This window comes from Myotis davidii, unplaced genomic scaffold (genome assembly GCF_000327345.1).
Source record: "Myotis davidii unplaced genomic scaffold, ASM32734v1 scaffold24, whole genome shotgun sequence".
In the NCBI taxonomy this organism is placed as follows: Eukaryota; Metazoa; Chordata; class Mammalia; order Chiroptera; family Vespertilionidae; genus Myotis; species Myotis davidii.
In genome coordinates, this window is record NW_006298312.1 from 3887472 (window position 1) to 3897047 (window position 9576).

Sequence of the window (9576 nt, forward strand, 5' to 3'; positions counted from 1 at the left end):
GTCCTGGGCCTCATCCTCCAGAAATTGTTTCTTTGTTATGGGGTGGGGCCACAACATCAGTAACAAAGAAACAGAATTAAAACTTTATTGTGGGGAGCCGCTACTGTGTTTTGGACAGGTTCAAGCCTTGAACTGATGAGAGGGCACAGTCCTCTCATTGCCACGTGCAAGTCCCAGCTTGGAGGGCAGGGCCCTCCCAGCACAATTATAGCCAACAGCTGTAGTTATAAGCTTGAACCTATGGTCCAAACACGTGGCCCCACGTACCTGAGTGATGTGGGCTTGATAGAGTTCAGGTGCATGTAATTGAGTAGGACTGAAACCCAGGAGAATCTTTGTAAACATCTCAGTCACACCCTTACTTTGCCTGATAGCATTTGCTATAAAATAAGGGCATGGCTATGGGCATGGTTGCTATCTCTCAGAGAAGCAGCGTCACACCGAGACCCGGCTTTCATTCTCTTGTCTGTCTTTTCTAAGCCTTTCAATCGCTCCACTCAGGTTCACCCCATGCTGTCGCGGCACACTTTAGAAAGATCTGCCTCCACACTCCCAGGGCTCGTTCCTGCCTCAAACTCTGCCCTTCCAGGAAACAGCTTCCAGGAAACAGCTTGGGGAGGGCGCAGCCGTTGCCAAGACAACCCCTGTAGGACTGACTTCCTTCCACTTGGTCGTGGCTGTTCCTCTGTATGTGAGGAACACCACCCATGGTTTTTATATAAGTAGATTAATTATTTACTTATTTATTTTTAAACTTATTGCAATACAGGTTTCAAGTTTACAACTCAACAAAATATCATTTATACCTGCATTGTGCTCCATTACACCAAGCAAAGTCTCTTTCTGTCCGCATTCCCCCCTCATTTTGCACACCTCCATCTAATCCAGTGGTTATCAACCTTCCTAATGCTGCAACCCTTTAATACAGTTCTTCATGTTGTGTTGACCCGCTACCGTAAAATTATTTTTGTTGCTACTTCATAATTGTAATTTTGCTACTATTATGAATCATAATGTAAATATCTGATATGTTATATGTGTTTTCCGATGGTAGTGACCCACAGGTTGAGAACCACTATACCCTTTCCCTCAGGCTTTCACAATTGTCTCTATGTGAATATGAACACATATGAATATAACATATATATTAGTCACATAATATATATATATATGTATATATATATATATATACACATTAGAGGCCTGGTGCACAAAAATTCATGCACTTAGGGGGTCCATCAGCTTGTCTGCACCCTCTCACAATCCTGGACCCCTCGGGTACGGTCCCTAGGCCTGGCCTGAGATCAGGGTCTATCAGGGCTTTCCATCCCCCAGCTGCAAGCAGCTGGCCCCGCCCCCACTGCTGCCACTGCTTGTCATCTATGCAGCGCTGCCTCCCCACTTCCCCATTGGTTGCCTCCCTCTGAAGGCAGCAGGTATGGTGTGCGATGGCTTGGCTGGCCTGGGCCTCCCTCTGCGGGGTGATCGCTGGCCAGCTGCACACCTGCCACAGTGTCGCCAGCTGGTGTCCTGGGCCTCCTCTTTTTTTTTTTTTTTTTTTTTTTTTTTAAGTACGAGCAATGTTTACTGAGGTACAGAACTGAGTACAGTGGGGCCTTGACTTACGAGTGTCCCAACTAACGAGTTTTTCAAGATATGAGCCGTATCTTGGCCGATTTTTTGCTTTGAGTTGTGAGCTAAAATTTGGGTTACGAGCCAGCTTCAGATACCCCACCGCTAGTTGGTGCAGCGCACGTCACAGTGAACGCCACAACATCAGCCCAGCATTCAATTCATTGTAATGGTGAAAATTGATTTGACATGAGTAATTTGAGTTACGAGCTCCGTCATGGAATAAATTAAACTCATAAGTCAGGCCCCACTGTACTATGAAGGGCTTACCAGGATGGAAATGCACCACACCCTGCCCCAGCCCTGTCAGGACATCCAGTCTGTAAACAATCAGTGAGTATGTGTTTGTAAGGGCGCCCCTGCCTCGTGCCCACAGCAACTCCAGCAGGACTGGTGGGGGTGCACCCCAGCTGCCACTCCGAGCAGGACTGAGCAGGCCCACGGTGGGAGGGTACATCAGGGCCTGGCACTGTGCCCTTCTCCAGCCTTGCATTAGGATCAGGGTCAGGGTCAAGGCTGGGAGAGGCAGATTGCAGTTTTACTCTGAGTTCTATACTCAGTCTAATTTTGGTTGCAACTCATGGCTTTTCCTGGCTGCTCCTTTGGGGGGTCCTTTGGGTGGGTGCCCTGGTGGAGAGGCCGGAGAAGTGCCCACAGCTGCCTGGTTGGGCGTCTTTCTGGCCCAGAAATCTGTCCTGCCTCCTGCAAGCCTGGCTCCAGGCAGAACAGGCCCCCCCTCAGGACTACTTTGGTCTCAGCGCTTGGTCCTGGGTTTCATCAGCCTGGGTTTCTTCCCCCGGTGTGGCTGATCTGAGTTTCCCAAAAAAGCCCGGCCGATGCTGGCTGTGCTGAGCCTCATTGAAGAGTTTTTCATGCAGCAAGGAAGAGCCCTCTGGGACCCTCCTCCTCCTCCCTCTACTCATCTCCCCCTCCTCCTCTCAGCCCATGATTACTTCTTCTCCAGCTGCTCCATCAGTGGGTTGCCTTCTGAGTCAGGGGTCTTAACACTGTCGGTCCTGACGATGCAGGTGGGGCGATGCTGGTTGAGCATCAGGATGAGCTGCTGCCACTCCTGCTTCAGCTCCTCCATCTGGGTTTTCAGCTCTGCATTCATGAGCTCTAGCCATTCAGATTTCCCTGCAGAAACTCCGACTGCTCATTCTTGTTCCGGCCTCAGGCTGCCACCACTTTGTTCTTTTCCTGGCGCCTTTTCCTCCGCTCCTCTTCCTCATCTATTTGTTCTTTTCCAGGTGCCTTTTCCTCTGCTCCTCTTTCTCATCCAGCTCACTTTTCACAGGTTGAGGCCTCTTGCCAAGTTTCACCTCCAGGAAGTGCAAAGGGGCGATCATGGCCCCAATGTGGCAGATGTCAGCATATTTCAGCTTCTCTGCAGTCAGGGCCAAGCTGGGGAGTCTGGTCAGGGGACTGAGCCCTGGCAGAGAGCCTGCAGTCATGGAAGGGTCCGAGATCTGCCCAGGCATCAGAACAGGAGGAGAGGCAGTCCAGCCCTGCAGAAGCCACAGGGGGAGGCTGTGACCCTGGGGCCTGGGCCAGGCTGCAGGCGCCATGCCTGCTTAGGAGCTGCAGTAGCGCCAGCCCTGCCCTGCAGCATCCACCACTGCCAGCGCCTCCTGTGGCAGCCTCCGAGTGTTCCTCTCACAGGCTGTGGCCTAGCTCTCCCTCTTTGAGGCAATTGATAGTGGGGCTCTGCCTGCCTGCCTCATCCCCCCTAACCATTTGTCTGCCTGCCTGATCGCATCTAACCACTTGCTGGAGGGAAGGGCCAGCCCTGTGAGAGGCCATCTGCCTACCTGATTGCCCCTAACCATTCGCCTGCCTACCTGATTGCCCCTAACAGCTCACCTGACTACCTGATCACCCCTAACCACTCTGCCTGCCTGCCTGATCACCCCTACCTGTTTGCTGTGGGGGCAGGGCCAGCGTGGTGGTTCTGGTCTCTGGTTGTTCTGGCCTTATGCCTCTGGGCTTTTATTATATAGAATATATATATGCTTTATTGCTTAATCCCTTCACTTCTTTCATCCAGTCCTCCAACTGCCTTCCCCTCTGACAGCTATCAGTCTATTCCATATATCTATGCCCTTTTGTTTCTATTTTGTTCATCAGTTTATTTTATTCATTAGATTCTACATACAAGTGAGAACATGTGTTATTTGTTTTTCTATAACTGCCTTATTTCACTTGGCATAATAATCTCCAGATCCATTCATACTGTTCCAATAGTTACTATTTCCTTTTTTATGGCAGAGTAGTATTCTGTATTCCATTGTGTAAATGGACCACAGTTTTTTGTTTGCTTGTTTGTTTGTTTTATCACTTACCTACTGATGGGCACTCGGGCTGTTTCCAAAGCTTGGCCACCACATAAACAAAATGAAGGGTAAAAATCAAGGGATCATATCAATAGATGCAGAAAAATATTTGATAAAATTCGGCACCCATTTATGATAAAAAAAAACTCTCAGCAAAGTGGGACTAGAAGGATCATACCTCAACATAATAAAGGCCATATCTGACACACCCACAGCCAACATCATACTCAATGGGCAAAACCTAAAATCAGGAACAAGACAGGATGTCTGCTCTCACTACTATTATTCAACATAGTAGTGGAAGTCCTAGTCATAGCAATTAGAAAAGAAGAAAACATAAAAGGCATCCAAACTGGAAAAGAGAAAGTAAAACTGTCATTTACAGATAATATGGTATTGTATGTAGAAATCCCTAAAGACTCCACTAAAAATCAACTAAGTCTAATAAATAAATTCAGCAAAGTAGCAGGATACAAAATTAATATTCAGAAACTGGCTGCATTCTTATACACCAACAATGAACTATCAGAAAGAGAAATTAAATTAAGAAAATAATTCCATTTACTATTACAGCAAAACAGAAACAAATCAAGTACCTAGGAATAAATTTTACCAAGGAGGTAAAAGACTTATACTTGGAAAATTATAAGATACTGAAGAAAGAAATTGAGGAAGATACTAGTAAGTGGAAGCATATACCATGTTCATGGATTGGAAGAATTAACATTAAAATGTCCATATTACCAAAAGCAGTCTATAGGTTCAATGAAATTCCTATTAAAATAACAAAGGCATATTTAAAAAACTAGAATATTCCAAAAAATTATTTGGAACAAAAAAGACCTCACATAGCCTAAGCAATCTTAAGAAAGAAGAATAAAATTAGAAAGAATCACAATACCAGGTGTCTAACTAAAGAGCTTTTGCAGAAAAAAAAAATCAACAAAATGAAAAAGGAACATACTGAATGGGAGAACGTATTTTCCAATGATACATCTAGTAGGGGATTAATTTCCAAAGTATAGAAAGAGTTTATATGAACTTTTTAAAATGGTTAGCAGAAAATGTAAAATTGACTAAACCAAATATTTTGAAGATGAAATATGTAAACTAAGACAATTACTCCAAATAATCCTGCTACATAATAATTTTCTTTTATATTTTACTAGAGGCCCAGTGCACGAAATTCATGCACAGGGGGCCGGGGGGGGGGGGGGGGCGGGGGGGGGGGGGGGGGCGTCCTTCAGCCCAGCCTGTGCCCTCTTGCAGTCTGGGACCTCTTGCTCCTTATCACTTGCATGCTTGCTGCTCCTTACCGCTCAGCTTGCTGCTCCTTAGCGCTGCTGCGGAGGTGGGAGAGGCTCCTGCCACTGCTGCTGCGCTCACCAGCCGTGAGCCCAGCTTCTGGCTGAGCGGTGTCAGTGTCGGAGCACACTGACAATGGGGAGGCAGCTCTTGTGTTGAGTGTTTTCCCCCGGTGGCCAGGGCACATAATGATGATCGGTTGTTCTGCTGGTCGTTCTGCCTTTTGGTCGACTTGCATATTAGGGTTTTATTATATTGGATGATCACATTATTGAGAATACAGGGTTCAGAACTTGTTTCAAATAACATGTATTTGGAACTAGCTCTGAAACAGCTTGTTTTTTACCCCAATATAAGATGAATATTTTAAAAATGTTTTCTTCTTCTACCCTTCATCCTCCTAGATTAATGTGAAGGAAAACATATGAGCTTGCTTTGTTAATTTTTAAGTTGATAGCTGACAGGTTTTTAGATAGTGATATCTAATATCCACAGACCAAAAAGTTATTCTGGTCGCTTTTACACCTCAGAGAATTTGTGTCGCTTTTACACCTCAGAGAACTGCTCATGCCTTCTTAATTTACAGGAATTCTATTTAAGGTCTACTTCCAGTAGGTGTGAGGTTTCACTTTCAGTATATATTTAAACATTTTTTTCTTTCTTCTTTTTAATGTATTATTGATTTCAGAGAGGAAGGTAGAGGGAGAGAGAGAGATAGAAACATCAATGATAAGAGAGAATCATTGATGGGTTGCCTCCTGCACACCCCCCACTGGGGATCAAGCCCACAACCCAGGCATGTGCCCTTGACTGGAATCAAACCTGGGACCCTTCAGTCGCAGGCTGACGTTCTATCCACAGAGCCAAACCGGTTAGGGCAACAATTTTTTTTTCTTTGTTTCACTTGAAATAATCTTAACTCTTGAAACTAGAGACTTCAAAAAATGATACATAATGTGAAAATTTTAAATTAAAGCAATTTCAAAAGTTAGATTTTAACTTTATTAGCTATATATAAAAATACACATATATAATTAAAGGGATAAGGAGAAGAAAAAAATCAGTGTATTGCTGGATGTCTAAGTAATTAGAAAATGATTAATAATCCACACCAATAAGAAATATAAATATATTTCTGCTGTAACCATGTCTAACTTACTTCTCAATTTTGAGCTATGTTACTGTGTTGGTATCCATTCTTATATTGCCCTCATGGAACACATTTTAAAAAATAACTATAGCTAAAACTAAGCCATTCTTATTTGAGGTTTTGTGTGTAAATTTTGCATCTTAACTGTTAAGATTAACTTATCTTCAAGAAGATCAAATTCATAAGAACACTCAAGAACAAGTTTATATGTAATTTAATCTATATAACCAGCCACGTGATATAATTCATAATTTTGTTTTTCTGAGATAGGCAGAAAACTATGTAAAATCTCCAGTTTCTGCAATATTTCTTAAAACAAAGTATAGAAAGCAAATCATTAAGACATTATTTCTAAAAGAAATATGAAAAATAGTCATCAAAACAAAAGGAATATACATTATGAAATGGAATGTATGCGTTGATGTATTTTAAACTCATTGTTTCTGGCTTTCTTTTTCTAGCATTTTCCTTCATAAGCTATCAGCAAAGAATCATTTATAAAGTAATCATTACTTTTAGTCACTTTCAGATAAATTAAAATTAAAAAAATAAGTTTGAAGTAACAGAAGGAAATATTTTCCTTAGGAATTTTTTAAATGACTTACCACCGATTACTTACTTAAGTTCCGGATGTGACTAACAAACGTACATATGAGAAACATACATTCACTGGCAAGGAGGCACCTGCACCATTAATCTCTAATGAAAGACATTTAACATCCTTGAAGTATTTGTCAATTCTCTGCTATAGAAAACCACCTTTGAGCACTGTCTTTGAAAACTGTATGTGCTCTGGCTTTTCTCTTACTTAGACAAACAGTGTCACTTCCCTACTCAATGAACCAGCCAGTAAATTGGTCCTCCACAATGGGTCTGAAATCAATAACTAATTTTGAAAACTGATTAGTTTTCACCAGAGTAGTAGACAGTTCCGAATTTTGCTGGAGGACATAATCAGCCAGTAAATAGAGGTATTAGTGCACTAGTAATAGGTTGGTAATACAGCCCAAATCTATCGTAAACTCTTTTCTGCAAAGGGCAATTTGAGTCTTTATAAGCAACTTTACTTGTAAATTAAACTTTTTTTGATGTTGAAATAAAGCCTAGTTTTATTATGCCACATAGCTGGTTAATAAGAGTTGTTTGTAAATGAATTCTAATAAAGCAAGAAAACTCAGCCTTGGGAGACTGTTAAAGAGCTACAGACATTTTTATACATTTTGGTTGGTTGTGAATTCCAGATGTTTCCAACATGAAAAATGTTATGTTTTAACAGTTAATGTTGTATTGCTAGCCATTCAGAAGATGTATCTTTCTATTATATGGGAATGTTGCTATGGAGATAATGTATGTCTGACCTAGAAGAGGTGGGGAGGGAATTGTATTGAAGAAAAGGAGAATATCAATTATGTCAATAATTGAGATGGTACTGAAAAGGTAAACATCTTACCCACAACCACCTCCAGATATGTGAACTATCCAACATATGTGAATACACCAGGCACAAAATGGATGTTGTTTTAGTTTCTTGCATTGGCTTTATATTTAGCTGCATCAACCGATTATATGGATAAAACCTGATCACTTGATGGTAATGCAAACTGGCACTAAATTCAACACATAGCTTTAAAAATAATTCTAAATGCACAAGCTATAGTTTGGCAATTGCTCCAGGGTCCATGTTAGGGCTGTGATAAAATGCAACTTCAGAAATCTGTAGTAAAATATGCGCTTCTTAAAATTCTGAGACAGTTGAGAGTCCACAAGCAAATTTAATCTACAAAACTGGGGGGTGGGAAGCTTGATAACACAGCATTCCAGGCTGAATTGCTACAGCAGAGCTGAATTGTGATCTCTAATGTGTATACTCAGTTCAATTTGATGCTACACTTGAACTGACAGAGGAAGTGAAGATAGAAAAAAATCATAAACTATATTCCCAGCAGAGATTCCTTGTTTTACTGTTGGTTGGGAAGTTAATACTTAGAAATTGGATGGTAATTTAAAACCTCAGGCTACCTTCATTTATTCATTGGAAACTCTTAGTATACAATGGTGGCAGCGCTGGGACAAAGTTCTTAGTCTGGAGTATTTAATTTACTGCAGTAAAGAAACTAATATTTATTCTTTTATATGTTCACTAGAGGCCTGGTGCATGAAATTCATGCACTGAGGGAGAGAGGGGGGTTGTCCCTCAGCCCAGTCTGCACCCTCTCCATTCTCGGCCTTCCCTCTCACAATCTGGGAATGCTGGCTCCCAACTGCTTGCCAGCCTGCCTGCCTGATTGCCCCTAACTGCTTCTGCCTGCCAGCCTGATCACCCCCTAACCACTCCCCTGCCAGACTGACCAATGTCTAACTGCTCCCCTGCCTCCAACTGCCCTCCCCTGCAGGCCTGGTCACCACCAGCTGCCCTCTACTGCTGGCCATATTGTGGTGGCCATCTTGTGACCACATGAGGGTGACCAACTTCTGCGAGGGCATAATGGTCAATTTGTATATTACCTCTTTAGTATACAGGATATTCAAAAGGGAAACATTTCAACCACAATTCCACTTTTGAAGGAAAACTCTCAGGAAGAAAGAAAAAAAGGAGAGAAGGAGGAGACATGAAGAGTTGAGGGAGCTCCTTCACTTGGGTTTCGATGCCCCACAGAGGACTTCACTGTGGAAAATACCTGCTAGTTTTCTTTTTCATTTTTTTTCTTTTTTGTTAGTTAATCCTCACCTGAGGATATTTGACTTTTAGAGAGGGAGAGAAAGAAACATCAATGTGAGACAGACACATGGCTTGGTTGCCTCCTGCACACAACCCACTGTGGTAGGGGATCAAACCTGCAACCCAGGTTTGTGTCCTTGACAGGGAATGGAATCTGTGACCCTTCAGCATGTGGCTGATGTGCTAACCACAGAGCCATGCCATCTAGGACCCCACTTTTTTTATTTTACAAATATTTATTTATTTTTTAAATTTCTTTATTGATTAAATTATTACATATGTGTCCTTATCCCCACATTATCCCCCATCCCCCACTCATACTCTCATGCCCCTGTTGTCTGTGTACATTGGTTAGGCCTGGCCTCTTGCATATAAGTCCTTTGGTTGATTTTCCCTTACCCCCAACTTTCCCTCCCTTCTCTCTGAGGTTTGACAGT

The 9576-nt window shown here is 42.5% G+C and overlaps 1 pseudogene; it reads right to left on the reverse strand.

Annotated features, from left to right (window-relative positions):
- Positions 1 to 2561: 2561 nt before the first annotated feature.
- Positions 2562 to 3200, reverse strand: LOC102755977 (annotated as a pseudogene).
- Between the last annotated feature and the right edge of the window lie 6376 nt (positions 3201 to 9576).